Here is a 10,184-nt window from a genome sequence, read left to right as displayed (position 1 = left end):
AAAGGGCAAAGGGAAGAAGAAGGGGAACTTCAAGAAGAAAAGCAAGCAAGTTGTTGATCAGGAGAAGAAACCCAAATCTGGACCAAAGCCTGAAACTGAGTGCTTCTACTGCAAGCAGACTGGTCACTGGAAGCGGAACTGCCCCAAGTATTTGGCAGATAAGAAGGATGGCAAGGTGAACAAAGGTATATGTGATATACATGTTATTGATGTGTACCTTGCTAGAGCTTGCAGTAGCACCTGGGTATTTGATACTGGTTCTGTTGCTAATATTTGCTACTCGAAACAGGGACTACGGATTAAGAGAATGCTGGCAAAGGACGAGGTGACAATGCGCGCGGGAAATGGTTCTAAAGTCGATGTGATCGCGGTCGGCACGCTACCTCTACATCTACCTTCGGGATTAATATTAGACCTAAATAATTGTTATTTGGTGCCAGCGTTGAGCATGAACATTATATCTGGATCTTGTTTAATGCGAGACGGTTATTCATTTAAATCAGAGAATAATGGTTGTTCTGTTTATATGAGTAATATCTTTTATGGTCATGCACCTTTGAAGAGTGGTCTATTTTTGATGAATCTCGATAGTAGTAACACACATATTCATAATGTTGAAGCCAAAAGATGCAGAGTTGATAATGATAGTGCAACTTATTTGTGGCACTGCCGTTTAGGTCATATCGGTGTAAAGCGCATGAAGAAACTCCATACCGATGGACTTTTGGAACCTCTTGATTATGAATCACTTGGTACTTGCGAACCGTGCCTTATGGGCAAGATGACTAAAACACCATTCTCCGGTACAATGGAGAGAGCAACAGATTTGTTGGAAATCATACATATAGATGTATGTGGTCCGATGAATGTTAAGGCTCATGGCGGATATCGTTATTTTCTCACCTTCACAGATGATTTAAGCAGATATGGGTATATCTACTTAATGAAGCATAAGTCTGAAACATTTGAAAATTTCAAAGAATTTCAGAGTGAAGTTGAAAATCATCGTAACAAGAAAATAAAGTTTCTGCGATCTGATCGTGGAGGAGAATATTTGAGTTACGAGTTTGGTCTACATCTGAAACAATGTGGAATAGTTTCGCAACTCACGCCACCCGGAACACCTCAGCGTAATGGTGTGTATGAACGTCGTAATCGTACTTTACTTGATATGGTGTGATCTATGATGTCTCTACAAATTTACCGCTATCATTTTGGGGTTATGCTTTAGAGACGGCCGCATTCACGTTAAATAGGGCACCATCAAAATCCGTTGAGACGACACCTTATGAACTGTGGTTTGGCAAGAAACCAAAGTTGTCGTTTCTTAAAGTTTGGGGCTGCGATGCTTATGTGAAAAAGCTTCAACCTGATAAGCTCGAACCCAAATCGGAGAAATGTGTCTTCATAGGGTACCCAAAGGAGACTGTTGGGTACACCTTCTATCACAGATCCGAAGGCAAGACATTCGTTGCTAAGAATGGATCCTTTCTAGAGAAGGAGTTTCTCTCGAAAGAAGTGAGTGGGAGGAAAGTAGAACTTGACGAGGTAACTGTACCTGCTCCCTTGTTGGAAAGTAGTGCATCACAGAAAACTGTTTCTGTGACTCCTACACCAATTAGTGAGGAAGCTAATGATAATAATCATGAAACTTCAGAACAAGATACTACTGAACCTCGTAGATCAACCAGAGTGAGATCCGCACCAGAGTGGTACAGTAATCCTGTTCTGGAAATCATGCTACTAGATCATGATGAACCTACGAACTATGAAGAAGCGATGGTGAGCCCAGATTCCATAAAATGGCTTGAAGCCATGAAATCTGAGATGGGATCCATGTATTGTTAGAAATATGCCCTAGAGGCAATAATAAATTAGTTATTATTATATTTCCTTGTTCATGATAATCGTTTATTATCCATGCTAGAATTGTATTGATAGGAAACTCAAATACATGTGTGGATACATAGACAACACCATGTCCCTAGTAAGCCTCTAGTTGACTAGCTCGTTGATCAATAGATGGTCACGGTTTCCTGACCATGGACATTGGATGTCGTTGATAACGGGATCACATCATTAGGAGAATGATGTGATGGACAAGACCCAATCCTAAGCCTAGCACAAAGATCATGTAGTTCGTATGCTAAAGCTTTTCTAATGTCAAGTATCATTTCCTTAGACCATGAGATTGTGCAACTCCCGGATACCGTAGGAGTGCTTTGGGTGTGCCAAACGTCACAACATAACTGGGTGGCTATAAAGGTACACTACAGGTATCTCCGAAAGTGTCTGTTGGGTTGTCACGAATCGAGACTGGGATTTGTCACTCTGTGTAAACGGAGAGGTATCTCTGGGCCCACTCGGTAGGACATCATCATAATGTGCACAATGTGATCAAGGAGTTGATCACAAGATGATGTGTTACGGAACGAGTAAAGAGACTTGCCGGTAACGAGATTGAACAAGGTGTCGGGATACCAACGATCGAATCTCGGGCAAGTATCGTACCGATAGACAAAGGGAATTGCATACGGGATTGATTAAGTCCTTGACATCGTGGTTCATCCGATGAGATCATCGTGGAACATGTGGGAGCCAACATGGGTATCCAGATCCCGCTGTTGGTTATTGACCAGAGAACGTCTCGGTCATGTCTACATGGTTCCCGAACCCGTAGGGTCTACACACTTAAGGTTCGGTGACGCTAGGGTTGTAGGGATATGTATATGCAGTAACCCGAATGTTGTTCGAAGTCCCGGATGAGATCCCGGACGTCACAAGGAGTTCCGGAATGGTCCGGAGGTAAAGAATTATATATAGGAAGTGCTATTTCGGCCATCGGGACAAGTTTCGGGGTCACCGGTATTGTACTGGGACCACCGGAAGGGTCCCGGGGGTCCACCAGGTGGGGCCACCTATCCCGGAGGGCCCCATGGGCTGAAGTGGGAAGGGATCCAGCCCAAAGTGGGCTGGGGCGCCACTTCCCCCTAGGGCCCATGCGCCTAGGGTGGGGGAAACCCTAAAGGAAGAGTCCTAGAAGGGGAAGGCACCTCCTAGGTGCCTTGGGGAGGAGGGATTCCTCCCTTGGCCGCCGCCCCCCTAGGAGATTGGATCTCCTAGGGCCGGCGCCCCCCTAGGCCCCCTATATATAGTGGGGGGAAGGGAGGACCTCTCACCCTTGCCTTTGGTGCCTCCCTCTCCCTCTCCAACACACCCTCCTCCTCCATAGTGCTTAGCGAAGCCCTGCCGGAGTACTGCAGCTCCACCACCACCACGCCGTCGTGCTGCTGTTGGGGCCATCTTCCTCAACCTCTCCTTTCCCCTTGCTGGATCAAGAAGGAGGAGACGTCGCTACTCCGTACGTGTGTTGAACACGGAGGTGCCGTCCGTTCGGCGCTAGGATCATCGGTGATTTGGATCACGACGAGTACGACTCCATCAACCCCGTTCTCTTGAACGCTTCCGCACGCGATCTACAAGGGTATGTAGATCCACTCCTCCCTCGTTGCTAGATGACTCCATAGATTGATCTTGGTGACACGTAGGAAAATTTTGAATTATTGCTACGTTCCCCAACAATGGTATCAGAGCTAGGTCTATGCGTAGTTTCTATGCACGAGTAGAACACAAAGTAGTTGTGGGCGTTGATTTTGTTCAATATGCTTACCGTTACTAGTCCAAATCTTGATTCGGCGGCATTGTGGGATGAAGCGGCCCGGACCGACCTTACACGTACTCTTACGTGAGACTGGTTCCACCGACTGACATGCACTAGTTGCATAAGGTGGCTAGCGGGTGTCTGTCTCTCCCACTTTAGTCGGATCGGATTCGATGAAAAGGGTCCTTATGAAGGGTAAATAGCAATTGGCATATCACGTTGTGGTTTTTGCGTAGGTAAGAAACATTCTTGCTAGAAACCCATAGCAGCCACGTAAAACATGCAAACAACAATTAGAGGACGTCTAACTTGTTTTTGCAGGGTATGCTATGTGATGTGATATGGCCAAAAGGATGTGATGAATGATATATGTGATGTATGAGATTGATCATGTTCTTGTAATAGGAATCACGACTTGCATGTCGATGAGTATGACAACCGGCAGGAGCCATAGGAGTCGTCTTAATTTATTTATGACCTGCGTGTCAACATAAACGTCATGTAATTACTTTACTTTATTGCTAACCGTTAGCTGTAGTAGTAGAAGTAATAGTTGACGAGACAACTCCATGAAGACACGATGATAGAGATCATGATGATGGAGATCATGGTGTCATGCCGGTGACAAGATGATCATGGAGCCCCAAGATGGAGATCAAAGGAGCTATGTGATATTGGCCATATCATGTCACTTTTATTATTTGATTGCATGTGATGTTTATCATATTTATGCATCTTGTTTACTTAGAATGACGGTAGTAAATAAGATGACCCCTCATAATAATTTCAAGAAAGTGTTCCCCCTAACTGTGCACCATTGCGACAGTTCGTTGTTTCGAAGCACCACGTGATGATCGGGTGTGATAGATTCTAACGTTCACATACAACGGGTGTAAGACAGATTTACACATGCAAAACACTTAGGTTTACTTGACGAGCCTAGCATGTACAGACATGGCCTCGGAACACAGAAGACCGAAAGGTCGAGCATGAGTCGTATAGAAGATACGATCAACATGAAGATGTTCACCGTCATTGACTAGTCCGTCTCACGTGATGATCGGACACGACCTAGTTAACTCGGATCATGTTATACTTAGATGACTGGAGGGATGTCTATCTAAGTGGGAGTTCATTGAATAATTTGATTAAATGAACTTAATTATCATGAACTTAGTCTAAAATTTTACAATATGTCTTGTAGATCAAATGGCCAACGTAGTCCTCAACTTCAACGCATTCCTAGAGAAAACCAAGTTGAAAGACGATGGCAGCAACTACACGGACTGGGTCCGGAACCTGAGGATCATCCTCATAGCTGCCAAGAAAGATTATGTCCTACAAGCACCGCTAGGTGATGCACCTATTCTCCCTGCAGAACAAGACGTTATGAACGCTTGGCAGGCACGTACCGATGACTACTCCCTCGTTCAGTGCGGCATGCTTTACAGCTTAGAGCCGGGGCTCCAAAAGCATTTTGAGAGACACGGAGCATATGAGATGTCGAAGAGCTGAAAATGGTTTTCCAAGCTCATGCTTTAGAGACGGCCGCATTCACGTTAAATAGGGCACCATCAAAATCCGTTGAGACGACGCCTTATGAACTGTGGTTTGGCAAGAAACCAAAGTTGTCGTTTCTTAAAGTTTGGGGCTGCGATGCTTATGTGAAAAAGCTTCAACCTGATAAGCTCGAACCCAAATCGGAAAAATGTGTCTTCATAGGATACCCAAAGGAGACTGTTGGGTACACCTTCTATCACAGATCCGAAGGCAAGACATTCGTTGCTAAGAATGGATCCTTTCTAGAGAAGGAGTTTCTCTCGAAAGAAGTGAGTGGGAGGAAAGTAGAACTTGACGAGGTAACTGTACCTGCTCCCTTATTGGAAAGTAGTGCATCACAGAAAACTGTTTCTGTGACACCTACACCAATTAGTGAGGAAGCTAATGATAATGATCATGAAACTTCAGAACAAGATACTACTGAACCTCGTAGATCAACCAGAGTGAGATCCGCACCAGAGTGGTACGGGTAATCCTGTTCTGGAAATCATGCTACTAGATCATGATGAACCTACGAACTATGAAGAAGCGATGGTGAGCCCAGATTCCGTAAAATGGCTTGAAGCCATGAAATCTGAGATGGGATCCATGTATGAGAACAAATTATGGACTTTGGTTGACTTGCCTAATGATCGGCAAGCAATTGAGAATAATTGGATCTTCAAGAAGAAGACTGACGCTGACGGTAATATTACTGTCTACAAAGCTCGACTTGTCGCAAAAGGTTTTCGACAAGTTCAAGGGGTTGACTACGATGAGACCTTCTCACCCGTAGCGATGCTTAAGTCTGTCCGAATCATGTTAGCAATTGCCGCATTTTATGATTATGAAATTTGGCAGATGGATGTCAAAACTGCATTCCTGAATGGATTTCTGGAAGAAGAGTTGTATATGATGCAACCAGAAGGTTTTGTCGATCCAAAGGGAGCTAACAAAGTGTGCAAGCTCCAGCGATCCATTTATGGACTGGTGCAAGACTCTCGGAGTTGGAATAAACGCTTTGATAGTGTGATCAAAGCATTTGGTTTTATACAGACTTTTGGAGAAGCCTGTATTTACAAGAAAGTGAGTGGGAGCTCTGTAGCATTTCTGATATTATATGTTGATGACATATTACTGATTGGAAATGATATAGAATTTCTGGATAGCATAAAGGGATATTTGAATAAGAGTTTTTCAATGAAAGACCTCGGTGAAGCTGCTTACATATTAGGCATAAAGATCTATAGAGATAGATCAAGACGCTTAATTGGACTTTCACAAAGCACATACCTTGACAAGATTTTGAAGAAGTTCAAAATGGATCAAGAAAAGAAAGGGTTCTTGCCTGTGTTACAAGGTGTGAAGTTGAGTCAGACTCAATGCCCGACCACTGCAGAAGATAGAGAGAAAATGAAAGATGTTCCCTATGCGTCAGCCATAGGCTCTATCATGTATGCAATGCTGTGTACCAGACCTGATGTGTGCCTTGCTATAAGTCTAGCAGGGAGGTACCAAAGTAATCCAGGAGTGGATCACTGGACAACGGTCAAGAACATCCTGAAGTACCTGAAAAGGACTAAGGATATGTTTCTCGTATATGGAGGTGACAAAGAGCTCATCGTAAACGGTTACGTTGATGCAAGCTTTGACACTGATCCGGACGATTCTAAATCGCAAACCGGATACGTGTTTACATTAAACGGTGAGCTGTCAGTTGGTGCAGTTCTAAACAGAGCGTCATCGCGGGATCTACGTGTGAAGCGGAATACATAGCTGCTTCGGAAGCAGCGAATGAAGGAGTCTGGATGAAGGAGTTCATATCCGATCTAGGTGTCATACCTAGTGCATCGGGTCCAATGAAAATCTTTTGTGACAATACTGGTGCAATTGCCTTGGCAAAGGAATCCAGATTTCACAAGAGAACCAAGCACCTCAAGAGACGCTTCAATTCCATCCGGGATCTAGTCCAGGTGGGAGACATAGAGATTTGCAAGATACATACGGATCTGAATGTAGCAGACCTGTTGACTAAGCCTCTTCCACGAGCAAAACATGATCAACACCAAGGCTCCATGGGTGTTAGAATCATTACTGTGTAATCTAGATTGTTGACTCTAGTGCAAGTGGGAGACTGAAGGAAATATGCCCTAGAGGCAATAATAAAGTTATTATTTATTTCCTTACATATCATGATAAAAGTTTATTATTCATGCTAGAATTGTATTAACCGGAAACATAATACATGTGTGAATACATAGACAAACAGAGTGTCACTAGTATGCCTCTACTAGACTAGCTTGTTAATCAAAGATGGTTATATTTCCTAACCATGGACAAAGAGTTGTCATTTGATTAACAGGATCACATCATTAGATGAATGATCTGATTGACATGACCCATTCCTTTAGCTTAGCACCCGATCGTTTAGTATGTTTACATGTTCCTATGACTATGAGATTATGCAACTCCCTTTTGCCGGAGGAACACTTTGTGTGCTACCAAACGTCACAACATAACTGGGTGATTATAAAGGAGCACTACAGGTGTCTCCAAAGGTACATGTTGGGTTGGCGTATTTCGAGATTAGGATTTGTCACTCCGATTGTCGGAGAGGTATCTCTGGGCCCTCTCGGTAATGCACATCACTTAAGCCTTGCAAGCATTCCAACTAATGAGTTAGTTGCGGGATGATGTATTACAGAACGAGTAAAGAGACTTGCCGGTAACAAGATTGAACTAGGTATGGGATACCGACGATCGAATCTCGGGCAAGTAACATACCGACGACAAAGGGAACAACGTATGTTGTTATGTGGTCTGACCGATAAAAGATCTTCGTAGAATATGTAGGAGCCAATATGAGCATCCAGGTTCCGCTATTGGTTATTGACCGGTGACGTGTCTCGGTCATGTCTACATTATTCTCGAACCCATAGGGTCCGCACGCTTAAGGTTACGATGACAGTTATATTATGAGTTTATGCATTTTGATGTACCGAAGGTTGTTCGGAGTCCCGGATTTGATCACGGACATGACGAGGAGTCTCGAAATGGTCGAGACATAAAGATTGATATATTGGAAGCCTATGTTTGGATATCGGAAGTGTTCCGGGTGAAATCGGGATTTTACTGGAGTACCGGGAGGTTACCGGAACCCCCCGGGAGGTATATGGGCCTTAGTGGGCCTTAGTGGAAGAGAGGAGAGGTGGCCAGAGATGGGCCGCACGCCCCTCCCCCCCTTGGTCCGAATTGGACAAGGAGAGGGGGCCGGCCCCCCTTCCTCCTCTCTCTCCTCTTCCCCCCCCCTCCACGAATCCTATTCCAACTAGGAAGGGGGGGAGTCCTACTCCCAGAGGGAGTAGGACTCCTCCTGGCGCGCCTCTCTTGGTCGGCTGGCCCCCCTCCCTTGAACCTTTATATACGGAGGCAGGGGCACCCCCTAGGGACACAAGTTGATCCACGTGATCATATTCTTAGCCGTGTGCGGTGCCCCCTTCCACCATAGTCCTCGATAATATTGTAGCGGTGCTTAGGCGAAGCCCTGCGACGGTAGTACATCAAGATCGTCACCACGCCGTCGTGCTGACGGAACTCTTCCCCGACACTTTGCTGGATCGGAATCCGGGGATCGTCATTGAGCTGAACATGTGCTAGAACTCGGAGGTGCCGTAGTTTCTGTGCTTGATCGGTCGGGCCGTGGAGACGTACGACTACATCAACCAAACGCTTCCGCTGTCGATCTACAAGGGTACGTAGATCATACTCTCCCCTCTCGTTGCTATGAATCACCATGATCTTGCGTGTGCGTAGGAATTTTTTTGAAATTACTACGTTCCCCAACTTCGGTCCGGGCCGCTTCATCCAACAATACCGCCGAACCAAAGTATGACATGCTGGGTAAGTGGTATGACTTGTATCGCCCACAACTCACTTGTGTTCTACTCGTGCATATAACATTAACGCATAAAACCAGGCTCGGATGCCACTGTTGGGGAACGTAGTAATTTCAAAAAAATTCCTACGCACACGCAAGATCATGGTGATGCATAGCAACGAGAGGGGAGAGTGTGTCCATGATGTCTAATACACAACCTTCTTGTAGACGTTGTTGGGCCTCCAAGTGCAGAGGTTTGTAGGACAGTAGAAAACTTCCCTCAAGTGGATGACCTAAGGTTTATCAATCCGTAGGAGGCGTAGGATGAAGATGGTCTCTCTCAAGCAACCCTGCAACCAAATAACAAAGAGTCTCTTGTGTCCCCAACACACCCAATACAATGGTAAATTGTATAGGTGCACTAGTTCGGCAAAGAGATGGTGATACAAGTGGTATATGGATAGTAGATAAAGGTATTTGTAATCTAATAATATAAAAACAGCAAGGTAACTAATGATAAAAGTGAGCGTAAATGGTATTGCAATGCTAGGAAACAAGGCCTGGGGTTCATACTTTCACTAGTGCAAGTTCTCTCAACAATAATAACATAATTGGATCATATAACTATCCCTCAACATGCAACAAAGAGTCAGTCCAAAGTCACTAATAGCGGAGAACAAACGAAGAGATTATGGTAGGGTACGAAACCACCTCAAAGTTATTCTTTCCAATCAATCCGTTGGGCTATTCCTTTAAGTGTCACAAACAGCCCTAGAGTTCGTACTAGAATAACACCTTAAGACACAAATCAACCAAAACCCTAATGTCACCTAGATACTCCAATGTCACCTCAAGTATCCGTGGGTATGTTTATACGATATGCATCACACAATCTCAGATTCATCTATTCAACCAACACATAGAACCTCAAAGAGTTCCCCAAAGTTTCTACCGGAGAATCACGATGAAAATGTGTGCCAACCCCTATGCATAAGTTCATGGGCAGAACCCGCAAATTGGTCACCAAAACATACATCAAGTGAATCACGCGATATCCCATTGTCACCACAGATACGCACGGCAAGACATACATCAAGTGTTCTCAAA

Source organism: Triticum urartu, chromosome 1 (genome assembly GCF_003073215.2).
Source record: "Triticum urartu cultivar G1812 chromosome 1, Tu2.1, whole genome shotgun sequence".
Lineage (NCBI taxonomy): Eukaryota > Viridiplantae > Streptophyta > Magnoliopsida > Poales > Poaceae > Triticum > Triticum urartu.
This window is presented reverse-complemented; position numbering follows the sequence as displayed.